This window comes from Canis aureus, chromosome 38 (assembly GCF_053574225.1).
Source record: "Canis aureus isolate CA01 chromosome 38, VMU_Caureus_v.1.0, whole genome shotgun sequence".
Taxonomy (NCBI): Eukaryota; Metazoa; Chordata; class Mammalia; order Carnivora; family Canidae; genus Canis; species Canis aureus.
The window spans coordinates 5,597,723-5,611,554 of NC_135648.1; positions in this window are offsets into that span (position 1 = coordinate 5,597,723).

Consider the following 13,832-nt stretch of genomic DNA (forward strand, 5'->3'; position numbering starts at 1 on the left):
AGTCTTGCACCACCATTTTAAAGAGCTACAAAATGAAGTTCAAAAGTTCAAAGACAGACCCGAGCGTATATACGTTAATATAGGATAAAGGTGGCAGTGGAAGGGCTGGTTTATTCACTGGTTGGGCTAAATAGTTAATTTGTTGGGAAAGAAAAATTTCAAAATAAATGTCAGGTGAAGTAACCTTTTGGTAAAAATATCAAGATGGATAAGATTTTCTAAACACAGCACGGAAGGTAGGAAAAGAGTGTGTCTGGCTACGGAGAAAGCTCCTTGCTCTCTCCCTGCTCCCAATAAAAGCAACATCAAAACTGGTTAAATGATATGCAAAATTTAAATAAACTGAAGGTTCTAGAAGGTTCAATCTATAAAGCATACGAAAGGTTAGGATCTCTAGCATAGGAGTGTGTATAAATCTGTAAAGCACTTGGTTCTCCAGAAGAAAAAGGGAGAGGATTCTTGGTTAACTCACAGACATTTCATGTTGCAATCTGGCAATTCGCTCATGACTCCCTCACCCAAAGTCCACAGGGAGACTCCCTTGGCAAGGGGGCTTGGGGACATCTGTGAATTACTCATGTTCTAAGAAGTCATGTATCTGGCTTCCCTGTGTCCCAACAACTTATCCCAGACTTAACATTATTAGGTGGATGTGCTTTATACTTTGTGGTCGGAGTCCGTGAAGTACTCTTATTTCATTAAAGAGAAAGCTTACTCTCCTTTTTATTCTTTTATTTTTTAAAAGTTAATTTCAATGGATTAGTAGATTTCAAGGGAGAGGAGCTAAACAAAAATATTATTACTCCATCATCTTTACATCGACGTCCTTGGGTGACATTTTACAGCAGTTTTTAATTTAATGGGGTTGCATTTAATAAACATAATGTTTTCTCATATATTTGGGGGGGAAATGACACTGGCTCAATAGAAGAATGAGAAATACCTGCCCTTACTCATTAAAATGAGACATGGTTGTGACTTTGCTGTATCATAAAGATCTGTTAGGGAGAAAGAAAAGACTGTACAGCTTGAGGTCCTATGATTTCTTAAGTGAGAGGCATGTTGGCCCAGCAAGGAATTGGTAAAACTTTCATAAACTGTGTCACTATACAAAACCACTTCATTCTTCATGAATCTTCCTCGAGTGAAGTTTAGTACCTGACCAAGTCAAAGGATATCCTCCCTTTGAAAAAAAGTCTGGATGGAAAAAGAAAAAAGCAGTAACAATTGTCATCGAGGGTGAATGGCATCTTTGACATCCCAGATTTAGACGAATGTCATTAGCTTGGATTTGGGTAGCTGAATACTGCTGATATTTGTGCCCTTCAGCAAATTCTATATTTGATTCTCTTATCCCAAGGGCTTTTGTGAAACAGGGAGCTTCGTATCAGAACAGAGTTGCAGTCTGCTTGCTAGTCATTACAGTGGAATAAATGGCAATACGTATAACACCTGGCCATGAAAAGGCCAGTGGGTAAAGGGAAAGATGGGACTCGATGACTCCTTCCATGATTTATCCATTGCCTTTCAGTGTCTATGCTGGCTGAACTTTTATTTACTTATTCCTTATGAAAACTCAGAAGGTAACCTTGTTTTTCAGATGTTAAGCATAATTATGGGAATGAGCCCTTGGAATTATTTAATTCTTGTTTTCCTAGAAGTTCAAAGAAATATACATATAAATATATCTTAATAAATACAAATAACACATAAATATATAAGTATATACAGAGATAGATAACAAAATCTGATTTATTGAGCAGTTTCTCAAGTAGGAGTCACTATTTACTTGCAACTTAGTGCATCTACAAAGTAATGGCTATTGCTTTGTGACAATGGAAGTCAGATGAAGACCAACGCAAAGAATGTTAAAGAACAGTAGTCGTCAGATCAATACCAGAAGAATTGCTTTATACTGAGGGCTTGCCAATGACCAGGCTAGAACTGGATGTGCTTTGACCTAGGTTCTTCGGCCTTACATCCGAGCTACCCAAGCTAGAAACTGGGCATCGTTCTCTACTTCTCCCATTCTCTACCACACCCATGTTATCGCCAAATCCTTTCAACTCTAGGCGCTAAATAGAATGGAATCTATTGCTGTCTCCTGTCATCGCCCCTTTGTCCAACTCTGCCTTAACTTCCTCCTCCAGATCCTATGCTCAATAGAAGAATTGAGCCAACAGCCCACAATGGCACCCTCAAGGGCTCATTTGAAAATGCAGCGTTGATCTTGGTTCTCCCTCAAAAACCTTCAATGACTCCCTCTCCTCTTGGGAATAAACTCCAAACTTATTAACATGAGATACACTTTTCCAGTCTGGGATTTGCCTTATCTGTTACCACTTCTCCAACCACAGTCCACGCTCCAGCCACACTGAGGTACCTGTAGCATGAATCCCGTGCATGGCAAATATTTGATGCTTTTGCTTGCTTCCAGCTATCTGAGCTATCTCTATTTGCTCCCCTACTATCACTCCTGTTTGCCAGAGTTGCTTCTTTCATTTAAGAGTCAACACTCTGTCATATTCACTCAGAAATCTTTTTTTGAATTGCCTTCCCTCCAAGCCAGGTACTTTGTCCACACTCCTTAGTAACTTGTACACAGATCTTTTAGAACATTCATCAAATTTGATTGTAGTTGTCTATTTACTTGTCTGGTTCTTCTCTGTCATGTTAAAATGAGACCATCATTGCTAGTGTGTCCCAAATAGATGATCCATGACATATTTCAAGGACATGGAATGCAAAAATTAAGAATCAAGTAGAAGGATAAAAAGGATCTCTCAAGTCTCTTCTACTTTTGAGTTTCTAAATATCTCTGATCCCAAGAGCCTATGACACTGAGGCTCCTTGCAAGTAATCAGAGAAACAAAGTCATCACTGTTTTATCATAAAAATATTTGGATCTTTTTAATGACTTTGAAATTGATTTTTCGACAATAAAATTTATGTAATAAATGTTGACTACATTATAGTCCTCAACATGTAACACTTTTGCCCAGTTATGCACATAAAGGAAACTTCTCTTCATGATGCTCCTGGCCAGGGTAATTGGGAAATCTACTGCCACTTTGTTCTACCTACATTAGCTCTATTCAGGACTTCTAAAACCATAATGTGGCAGTTGGATTAGAACATGGGTTTCTGAAGAAGTTGGCTCTTTTTTTTTTTTTAAATTTAATTTATTTATGAGAGACCCAGAGAGAGAGGGAGAGAGAGAGAGAGGCAGAGACACAGGCAGAGGCAGACTCCATGCAGGGAGCCCGATGTGGGACTCAATTCCAGGTCTCTAGGATCAGGCCCTAAGCCAAAGGCAGGTGCTCAACCATTGAGCCACCCAGGGATCCAAGAAGTTGGTTCTAAGTTCAAATTCAACTCTAGAATTGTGATAAATTTCAAAAGTCACTTTATATTCTTGAATATGATTTTCCTCATCCAAAATGGTTGTTATATGGATTAATGTGTAAGAACTGCTTCACAAAGAAATTGGTACATAGGAAGCATTCATAAAATGATAATAGTATAATTATTACATAATAATATAATACAATATAAAATATGGTAATTATAATTATTATAATATAACTGAAATTATTAGTATTCTAAAGGAGGAAAACTAGGAAGAAATCACTTCCTAGATGTTAGATCCTCATGCTTGCACAAAGTCAGAGAGGACAACGGTTTCTTTTAAATGTGAAGGCCCAACTTTCATGGCTGAGCCCATATTATATTCCACCCAGAGCTGGATGCAAATAGAGATAAGGGTTTTTTTTCATACTAATCCCAGTAGTATTAAGGTTATTAATATTGGAATCCAGATTTCCAAAGGGTCAGGAAATTTTGAGCAAGAATGTCCTAAAAGCCCATGACCAAGTGGAGGCATATGGGGAAGAAAGAAGAGAGAGAGGTACAGAAGCTGCCCAGGCTTTCACCCCCTAAGAGATAAAGATGTTGGGATCTCAGCCAACACCCTTAAGTAATAAGGAGTGATGGAAGACAAAAGCTGACAGTCTATGACATGTGACATGTGACTTTCTAGTGACCCAGAGATTGGATTTGTTCTAAATGGGAAAAGCTAGCATGGTGACATCAGAAGCAGTTTCCAATGCAGCAAGTAGCTCACATCCCACTCACAAAAGCTGATGGCCAGAGGGAATGAAATGATTCAGAGGACCAGAGCCCTGCCTTGGACACTAAATTGACAATGCATTATTAAACTTCCCTTGAGCCCTTCACCACATCCATTCTGGCATGGAAAGTTTTCTTTTTCCCCCTCAAAGAAAAAGCAATCTCTGACATTTTGAATTTACCAAACAAGTAAATTAAAGGCTTGGTACATAAAAAGTTCCCTTTGCTTTATAGAATTCCCTGAATTTTGTTTGAGTCATTTGTTGGTTTTGTTTTGTTTTTATATAATGAACTTATCCAATACATTTACAATATAAGTCAATATCTATTAACACCAAAATATACTTCTGAAGTGGTTCAGTCAGTTAAGTGTCCAATTCAATTTTGGCTCAGGTCAGGATCCCAGTGTCATGAGATCAAGCTCCACATGGGCTCTGCACTGGGTGTGGAGCCTGCTTAAGATTCTCTCTTTCCCTCTGCTCCTCCCCTGCCCCACTCATGCACACACACGTGTGCACTTTCCCTCTCAAAAAATGTATATACGAGAAGCCTGGGTGGCTCAGCAGTTGAGCTCTGCCTTTGGCCCAAGATGTGATCCTGGAGTCCCAGGATCGAGTCCCACATCGGGCTTTCTGCATGGAACCTGCTTCTCTCTCTGCCTATGTCTCTGCCTCTCTGTGGTGTGTCTCTCATTAATAAATAAAATATTTTAAAAAATGTATATACTCCTAAAAAATGTACACGTTTTTCACCTCAGCAGTCCCTCAAGGGGGATAATGGGCACTGTAACATCAAAGGGCATTATCTCCATATATGGGGTAACCATCATGGCAGCATTATGGTTTCGAAAGTTGGAAGCAACAAAATATCAATGAAAAGAAGTTGAAATAGAGTCATCAGGCTATGGGATATTATATAGCTACTACAAAGAATAAACTTGAGTTACATGTATTAACCTAAGATGTATCCCAAATATATATTTTTATGGGGAATAAAAGCAATTTTCAGAGTGATGTGTAAAGGATGTTTGTGTGAGCAAAGAGAAGGGCATGAAAGAGCAGCCCCCAAACTACTAACATTAGGTATTTAAAGAGGGTGGGATTGGGGGTGGAGAGATCATTAAGCATTTTATTATGCTTCTCTTTGACTTGCAACAAAGATTACAAATTACCTTTGTAATTATTAAAAATGTATTTAAGTAGAATATGTGTGTACATATATACATGAATAATACATATATACATAAAAATAAGTAAGTAAATAAATAATTTAAATTAGAATAAATAAAATCAGGCAAATTTGTGTTTTAGAACCAAGGAGCAGAGGAAGAACAGGAAACAAATTTATTGTCTCTGTCCTTTGAGTTAACGCATGGTATATGTGATTTCATTTAATTGTCATTTTTCAATGAAATAAATATTAGCAGTCCCCTTTACAGTTGAGTAAGTGGAAGTCCAAATAGATCAAATGGTTTTCCTTAGGTTACGTAGTTAGTAAGTAGTAGACCCAGGAATTTGACTCAAGTCTGTCTATATTCAAAGGCCATAAACTTTCTATGAACTCAATTTTATATAGTAATTTCTCTAAAAAATATAGATTTCTTTATGTGCAGCTTATATAGGTATAACTAAATAAAAAACATTCATTGTTTGCTTGCTAAATCTCATATATATAAAGAAGGAAGTCACTGAAAGTAACAATTCCATGGTTAAAATATAACATTATTTTATTATAGACAGATTTTTTTGACTACCTTGCCTTAAACCTTCCTCTATATATCTAATGAAGAAATGACATTTACTGATTTTTGCTGTTACTATAGAATTATTGCTTTAGAGTAATATTGTGGTTGTGAAAATAAAAAATGCCATAGAAAAGAAAAATGTCATAGAAAAGAAAAATGTTTTTTGAAAAAACAACCACACGTTGTCAGGATAGGTGAAGCGGAGTCTTGGGTAAAGGATCATTGTCCATGTCTTGGTTTTCTCAGCTATAAAAACACACAAACAAAAATAGTGGTCCTTGAACACATAGTTATTCCCAGACATACTGATGTTATTTTCATGTTGACTCAGCTGGAATCCACCATTCATGACATTTGCTTAGTTATACCTCCTTTTCCCATCCCTTGGAAGAATCTTAGGCAGATTCTGGAGTATTTGTTTATTTTCCGCTGTAAGTAGGGTCATTTCACTAATGATTGCTCCCCTTAAAGTATTAAAAAGTCCAATCTAGTCTAATATTAAAATTTTAATATCGGATTTGGTCAGATTTTAATATCAGATTTGGTCCATAACTTCTTTCCTCTCTTTAACTGGTGCCTTGCTCATCAAGCACCTGCAGTTGGGGGAAAGGTGTGATGTGTTCTTTTGTTCTCTGCCCGCCACTTCCCCTTTTTGCCTTCTGCATATCCTGGGGTCCAAAGAGGGGGAAGGGCAAGCAGATGAAGAGGGGGAGACTTTTATGTCACTGGTGCTACTGTAATCTTCTCTCAGCTAATCTTGGCTGTCAGATTGTTCACCCCATGCCTCTTACTGCTGAAAAACTTCACCCCAAAAGGGCACCCTCTTGAAAGGTAACTGAAGCCCAGCGACTTCCCACAGGATCCAGTTGGCTCTAGGAAACTCATTCATTCTTGCCAGTCCAAAGGGTGCTAATGTCTATAGCTCCTCAGTGTTGTCTCTTTCCTCACCCTACCATTGTGCATGGCCAGCTGGTCTCCAGCCATCTGAATTCTAGAGGGAGAAGCACACATCAGTCCTGAGTTTCACATACAATCCCAAAGAAGGACTCTTTCACCCCATATCCCTCTTCAGCCCTGGAGCCCAGAGTCTACACTTCCTAAATATCCAGTGGGGGGCAGTGAGAGACCCTTCTCTGTTTCTCACATGTACTCTCAACCTCTGTAAGTATTTCTGTTGGATCCCTCTCACTTGATTTGGAGGAAGGCACCCTTGAAAAGGAAAGTAAGTGGAGAAAAAAAGGTATCACAGTCTTCCCTGCCAGTCTAATAATCTTCTTTCAGTGAAATCTCTCAAATTATTCATTTGAATTTCTGGACTTGTATTCACTACTGGGCATTAATGGGGCTGATGGACAGGTCCTGCTTTTTTTTTTTTTTTTTTTTTTTTTAAGAACTTATTTATTTGAGAGAGAGAGAGAGAGAGAAGCAGGCTCCATGCAGGAAGCCCGATGTGGGACTAGATCCCGGGACTCCAGGATCACGCTCTGAGCCAAAGGCAGAGGCTCAACCGCTGAGCCCCGCAGGCATCCCGTCCTGCTTCTTTTGAGTACATTTTGGTAGTATGTTTTTAGTTCCTCTCTTTAAAATGAGAAATTACTTCTCATCCATTGTTCTCAACTTTGGGGATTTGGCCAAACATTCCAAGATGCTAGGAAAATCCCACTCAACATCCTGTTTCCTAAGAAAATTGTTTTTATTTAGCTCAAGATTTTTTTCAAGAAAATTATACAACAGAGTTTCAAATCCTTCAGAAGGAACAAGGTAAACCATAAAATCACAGAAGTTTTAGGGTCTTAGAAATCATTGCCTTTTCATTATCTATGAAGAAAACATGTTCCAGAAAGGATAATTGACTTGCCCAAGGTCATGGCTACAAGAGATAGATAAGGGTAGTATTGGGCTTACCTTAGATTCATCACTTGGTGAAGACACAGCTAGAAAAAGTACTGTTTTTCATCCTATTTTTATCATTGGGAGCAGACGGGAAAGAATTTATGACTGAACAGTGTCTTGAGATATCAAGAATATAGTAAAATATACCCATATGGAATATAATGCAAAACCTGAAACAAAAGGAATTTTTACATATTCTTTATTTTGATTCTATGAGAAAAGGGTAAATGACCTATAGACAAATTGATGTCAGAAACTTATCCAAAATAAAAATTTCCAAGATATGTCATTTCTTGATAAATCTGGTCAATAGTTTTTCCCCCATTTAAAAATTGAAATTATAAACCCTATATTTCTTTGTGTGTTTTTTGCCACTTACAAAGAACGTCTACACATATCATCTGAAATTTCACTCTACAGTGAAAAATGAGGTTATACTAATGACTTTGAAGCAATATGAGTGCCTTTTGAATTATTAAGGGAAGATGGAATTTTGTTCTGTGTCATTTAGTGTTAAGTATATTATTTAGAAATACTCTCTCCACATATGATATTAGTGGGTAGAAATTGTCCACTAACTAGAACTTTCCAGTGACTAAGTATTTCACTATCCCAGGCATGTTGGGTATTGGATTACTATTCTGATGTACTTATGAGCAAATGTTGTTGCCTAAGACAAAGTTCCTAAATCCTTTCTTTCTCAACCTTTAAGTTATATTCCAGAAGCTTATCCTAAGAAAAATCAGTGGACAAGAGTACAAAGCTGCTTTATAATGCTATTCAGTGCAGCACTATTTTATCGTTTTCAATAGTACAGATCAAGTAAATGGTAAAATCATAACTTTTATTTAAAAAGTTATGTATTTGTAAGTTTGTGCGTACTAGTAAGTATTGCTGAGATATGTACACCCTTGGCTTGCTGCCACTGAGAGTCTGTTTACACGAGCTGATAAGACTCCTCTGATATATATGAGATCTTTACCTTTTAGGCTAAAAGAGGGGAAAAACGTTTGGGGGATGGTGATATCCAAATAGAAAGAGGGAAAAGGAGATGAGGATTGATTTTGGTGACATGGACTCTGCTCCAAAACCCATGCGGAGAGTCTGGTTTTGAGACTCAACTGAAAGAGAAGTGAGGAAAAGAAGCTAAAGGCTGTGCTGGTAAAACTTGCGTTCCTCTGGGCATCCATGAGGCTACTTCAGGATCTAAGTAACAAGACTTCAGAGATTTGGGAGAAGGCCACTGGCCTACCCTGTCCCCAGCCTCTGACTCAGCTCAGGGTGACCTCTGCAGAGGATAGCTGTGTGCATCCATGTCACGGAGGGCAGTGGCACACATGCAAAGGAGGCTGGAGCAGGGGAGAGGTGTGTCTCTAAGCATATGTAAGACACCATCACCCAGGACCCCTGGAAAAGACTATGACATGCCCTGAAGGAGAGTTGAAGTTCAAGGTGAACAAGTAGGGGCTGGGATCTGTCACAACATGCCTTCATCTGATCAAAGTTTCTCAATTTCAGCACTACTGACATTTGAGGTCAGATCACTCTGTCGTAGAGGCCGTCTTGTGCATTGCAGGATGTTTGGTGGCATCCCTGACCTCTACCCATGGGATGCCAGTAAAAACTCCTCCCCTAATTTATGAGTAAAAATGTCTCCAGATATTGTCAAATGTCCTCTGGGGGCAAATCTCCTCAGGTAGAGAACCACTGATCTAATGGAGCTGCAATTGTAATCAAGGTCAGTGAAAATCATTGCCTGATAACGATGGTTACTGTTCTGATGAATCTTTACAGCACCTTGGGCCCTCTTCTGACTGCGTCATGTTTTTAACTTATGAATGCTCACAAATCCATAAGGTAGGTTCTGTACTTGTCTTCATTTTACAGATAAGAAAAGGAAAGCACAGAGGAGCGAAGAAACTCCCAGAGTCACCTTGTCAAGACCAGAAATCTTGCAACAATGTTAACAATCGTGGACTTTCCGAGTGATTGCTATTTTTCTTTTCTCTGTGGGTTTTTGATTTGTTGTATTTTTCAAATATTTTCCAATAAATCACCTTAATAACAATTATTAATCAAGTAAATCAATAAGACGCAGTGGTGCAGGACTCTTGGGATGCTGGGTGGTGAGCATCTCCTAGTAGAGCTCCAGTGGAACCATTGTACACAGTCCTAGGAAAAGATTGACATGGCCAACATAACTTTAAACTAAGACTAAAAACCAATTGGAGAAAAGAGAGTATGTGTTCTCATGGCCAGCTGAGTTCAGCCTTCATCTCTTCTAACTCGAATAGGAGTGGATTTGCTGTCCACACTATATGGCCCACCAACTGCAGGCACCCACCTGAGGGCAGGCAAAGGGCAGGCTCTCACCTTTATCAAGCAACCATTTCCTCTCAGCGTGGTTGTCGGGGCTGTCCCTGGGTAAGAGGGCTGGTGGGTGTGGGTGGAGGGACCTAGCTGGGGAGACTCCAGGAAACAAAGGCTGAGACCCACAGGCTTGGATTGCATCCTGTGTCTGTCAAGCGCTGGCTGGGGCAGGATTCGGGAGTGATTCCAGCAGAGGCTGGGCTGGCAGCTGAGTGTTTAGCAGAGCCTGCTTGTCAGTCACTACTTACGCTCATCCCTTAATGGCTCTTCCCTTGTCATTTGCCTGGTGTCGCTTTTATCTTAAGTGAATTTAACAATGGTGAAAGGTGCCAGTCTGAGGTCCCCAGAGGGAAGCTTTGCTGGAAGAGCAGTTGGAATGAAAGTTTCCCTCAGCAAATCACCTCTGCTGCCCCACCCGGAAGAAAGTAACCCCATGGCTCCGGGGGTACCCTGGAGGCTGGACTGAGCCAGCCAGCTCTTTCCACCACAGCTCAGCAGGCATCCTTAAGGGAAGCCAGCTGAATGCAGGTCTGCAAAACGGAAGACATCTTGCAATTGCTTTTTCCTTAATTTCCACACCCAGGAGTATTTCAGGAGGAATTTAATCTCTATGTTTCTGGTTCATTTACACTTAACTTGTCACAAGATTCTTTCCAAAGAGCCATTTGGTGCCCAAGAGAACTTGTGAGCTTTTTAAACATATATCCATCTTTTTAAAAAAAAATGTTTTTTGAACTAGCCAGATTCAAGCAATGTCTAAACTACACATGAATACGAGGAGGTTTTAAATTTCAAATCCAGTTAAGATCCCAAGAATTTTTCTGTGGGGCAGCAGCCCATCTAACAAATCAGTCAATGATAGTTGAAAACAGGCATCATTTGCCCTCCCAGGGTTGGAAGTCGAAGCTGGGGTATAAAAGGAGTTAGCAGGAGAAGAAGGAGTAGAGGAAGCGAGAAAATGGAGACAGTGCTGAAGGTATAATGACTCCAGGAACCTTGTTTGACCTCTTACTAGGTATACTACCTTGTTTGACCTCTTACTAGGTCTACCTCTTGTTAGGTATACTAGGTACTATGCTAAGTACTTGGTTGGTAACTTCTTGCAACAGCCCTATGGCAACTTTCAGGTTACCAAGAAAGGAGTTCCCCCATTTAATAGACAGATAGACTTAAATTTATAAGTTAAATAAAATATTCATTTGTTGGAAAAGAAAAAAATTTCCTCTACCCTTCAAGATTCTTCTAGGTAGTCTAATAATGAAGTTGGTTGAGATAGATTAACAGGAGAAGAAATAGTTTAATTGCATGTGCACAGAGGTCCAATAATAAAATTGAGACTCAAAGAAATGACCCAGACCGTTTTTATGCATTTTAGACAAAGAAACAATAAACCTGTGAGACATTGACAGGAAAAAGAAAACATATGCTTAAGAGCTTAATTTGTAAGGAATTCCGAACAGAATTTGCACTGGGGTGGTAAATTAGTAAATGTAATAAGTTTTTTTATACATCCTTCTCAGCTTTGAACTCTTTGTCTCTGGTGATAAGGATGTTTCTTTACCTTTAGTACAGGGAGGGCACCTTTCACACGGGAGATTTATTTCTTGTTTTCTGGAGACAAAGGAAGGTAAGAGTGTTCCTCTTACACTGACTGTTTCTTAAGTAACTTCAAGTTCAAAATAATCAATATGTCAAAGTGGCACATGTGGAAACAGCCTCCCTTTGGCCCTTCACACAGTTCACACAGATAATAACTGATGTATCCAGAACGAAGTTCAGCCCCATTTAAATCCAAATTAGCAATATTGAAATGAGGAGAATGTGTAGGAAAGAAAAAAAGGGGGATACAATGACCCTACTCTGTGCCACTGCCAATGACTTCAAATACAACACCACAGACTTTTTTTCTGTTTCCATTCCTTATCGACTTATCCAAGAACTGTGTGATTGAGGGCAAGTGCAGCTGATTTCCAGTCATCTCATCATCAGACCATGGCTCTGGAAGAGCTTCCTTCCAGCTGTAGCTGCAGGGCACTGTCTTCGACTCACTCAGGAAACTTGCTCTGATGTCTAGCCAGAAAGGCTGAGGTTTATGACCTTTGGGCAAAACCTGACTTTACTTCTGAAAAGACCTGAAAACAATTTCCTAGGCACTGAAGCCAGTCATTTCTGGGGGGATTTGTATTTTTAAGACAAAATTCCTCATATGTTCTGCAAATAAAACAACAAAAAACAGGTATGTAGGTGTGCATGTGTGTGCACATGCACAGGTGTGCTCACACTGCTGGGCTATCCATGAGAGTAGAGGGCGATTTTCAGCTCTACCAGAACCCTGGTGTGTTTATCTCTGTTGAGCACTAGTTTGCTGGAGTCCTTACTTCCCATTCCGTTTGGTTCATGAAGTGCTGAGGACCTCTGATGGCAAGACTGTTGTACTTGATATTAAACACACCACAGTGAGAAAGAAACTATCACATGCATTTATTTGGGTTGTTTTTATCCAGCATCACTACCTTTGGTGTAATTTCCATAGATGATCCCGGATATCTCCAGGGATTAAGGGCACCCATAGGCCCCCTGGTACTTCTTTCTCATCTGTTTAAATATGGATGGGCACTGGACTCATACTTTTCTTTCAATAAAGACTCTCCACTAAAGTAGTAAGTGTAAGACTCCCAAAAGACATGATGGAAAGTGCTAATATAGAGGCAATCAATGTATATAGGGATCCTAGAGGATCTTGACCATAAGCCCTGCCATTTCTAGAGAAAAGCATCTTGTAGGTCCATGCTGGAGGAGATGAAGTTTTAGGGGATGGGAAAATGTGAAATGGAGCCAAGACAGGCTTTCCCTGTGTCCCTAAGTTCTTTTTAGATGGGAGATGACATACCTCCATCCACTCTTAGGAGCTGATGTTGGCAATAGATGTTAGCAAGGATTGAAGAACTATAAGGAGAAGAAAAAGTGCCAGTTTCAGGAGGAACAGCTATTTGAAAGAACTTAGGATAAATGAGTCTAGATCTGGTCAACCTTCTGCTATGAGCTACTCTGGCATCCTTGGTCTACTCCCATCCAATGCTATATCTTATTTGCCAGAATTAGGTTCTCATTGCCTTTTCCTGTTTCATGTGGGGCTAGTTGTTTTGTTTCCACACAATGGCCTCTACTCAAAAACTTCCAAAGGCTTCCCCTTAACTGCACCATGAACTCCATATTCTTTCTTGCAGCCTCAAATCTCAATTTTCACTGTTACTCTCAACATCTCCTCAATAATGTGCAAAAATACTTTGTTCTATTTAAAAAGATACATTTGTCCCATAGGGTGACCCACAATCCCAGTTTGCCCAGGACTGAAGGGATTCTCAGGACCCAGGATCTTTGGTGCAAGAACCAGAAAAATCCTAGGCAAACTGGGATGAACAGCTTACCCACTGTAAGTCACACTTGAATGAACAAATCTTGAGTTATTCTGCTTCTGTGCCCTCATACTTTTCTTGCTTGGAATGCTACCCTCTTTCTACCTAATAGGAAGGTGCCCTCCTGCATCAAATTCTAGCTTGTGGGTGAATCTTTCCCAGATCCTCCTCAGTGACAACCCATTTCTCTTTCCTTTGAATCCTGATTGTTCTGGTTGCCTTGGGGCATTCACAGGGGAGCCATGGAGTGTTTGAGAACATGGATTTAGGAGGTGGGTAAA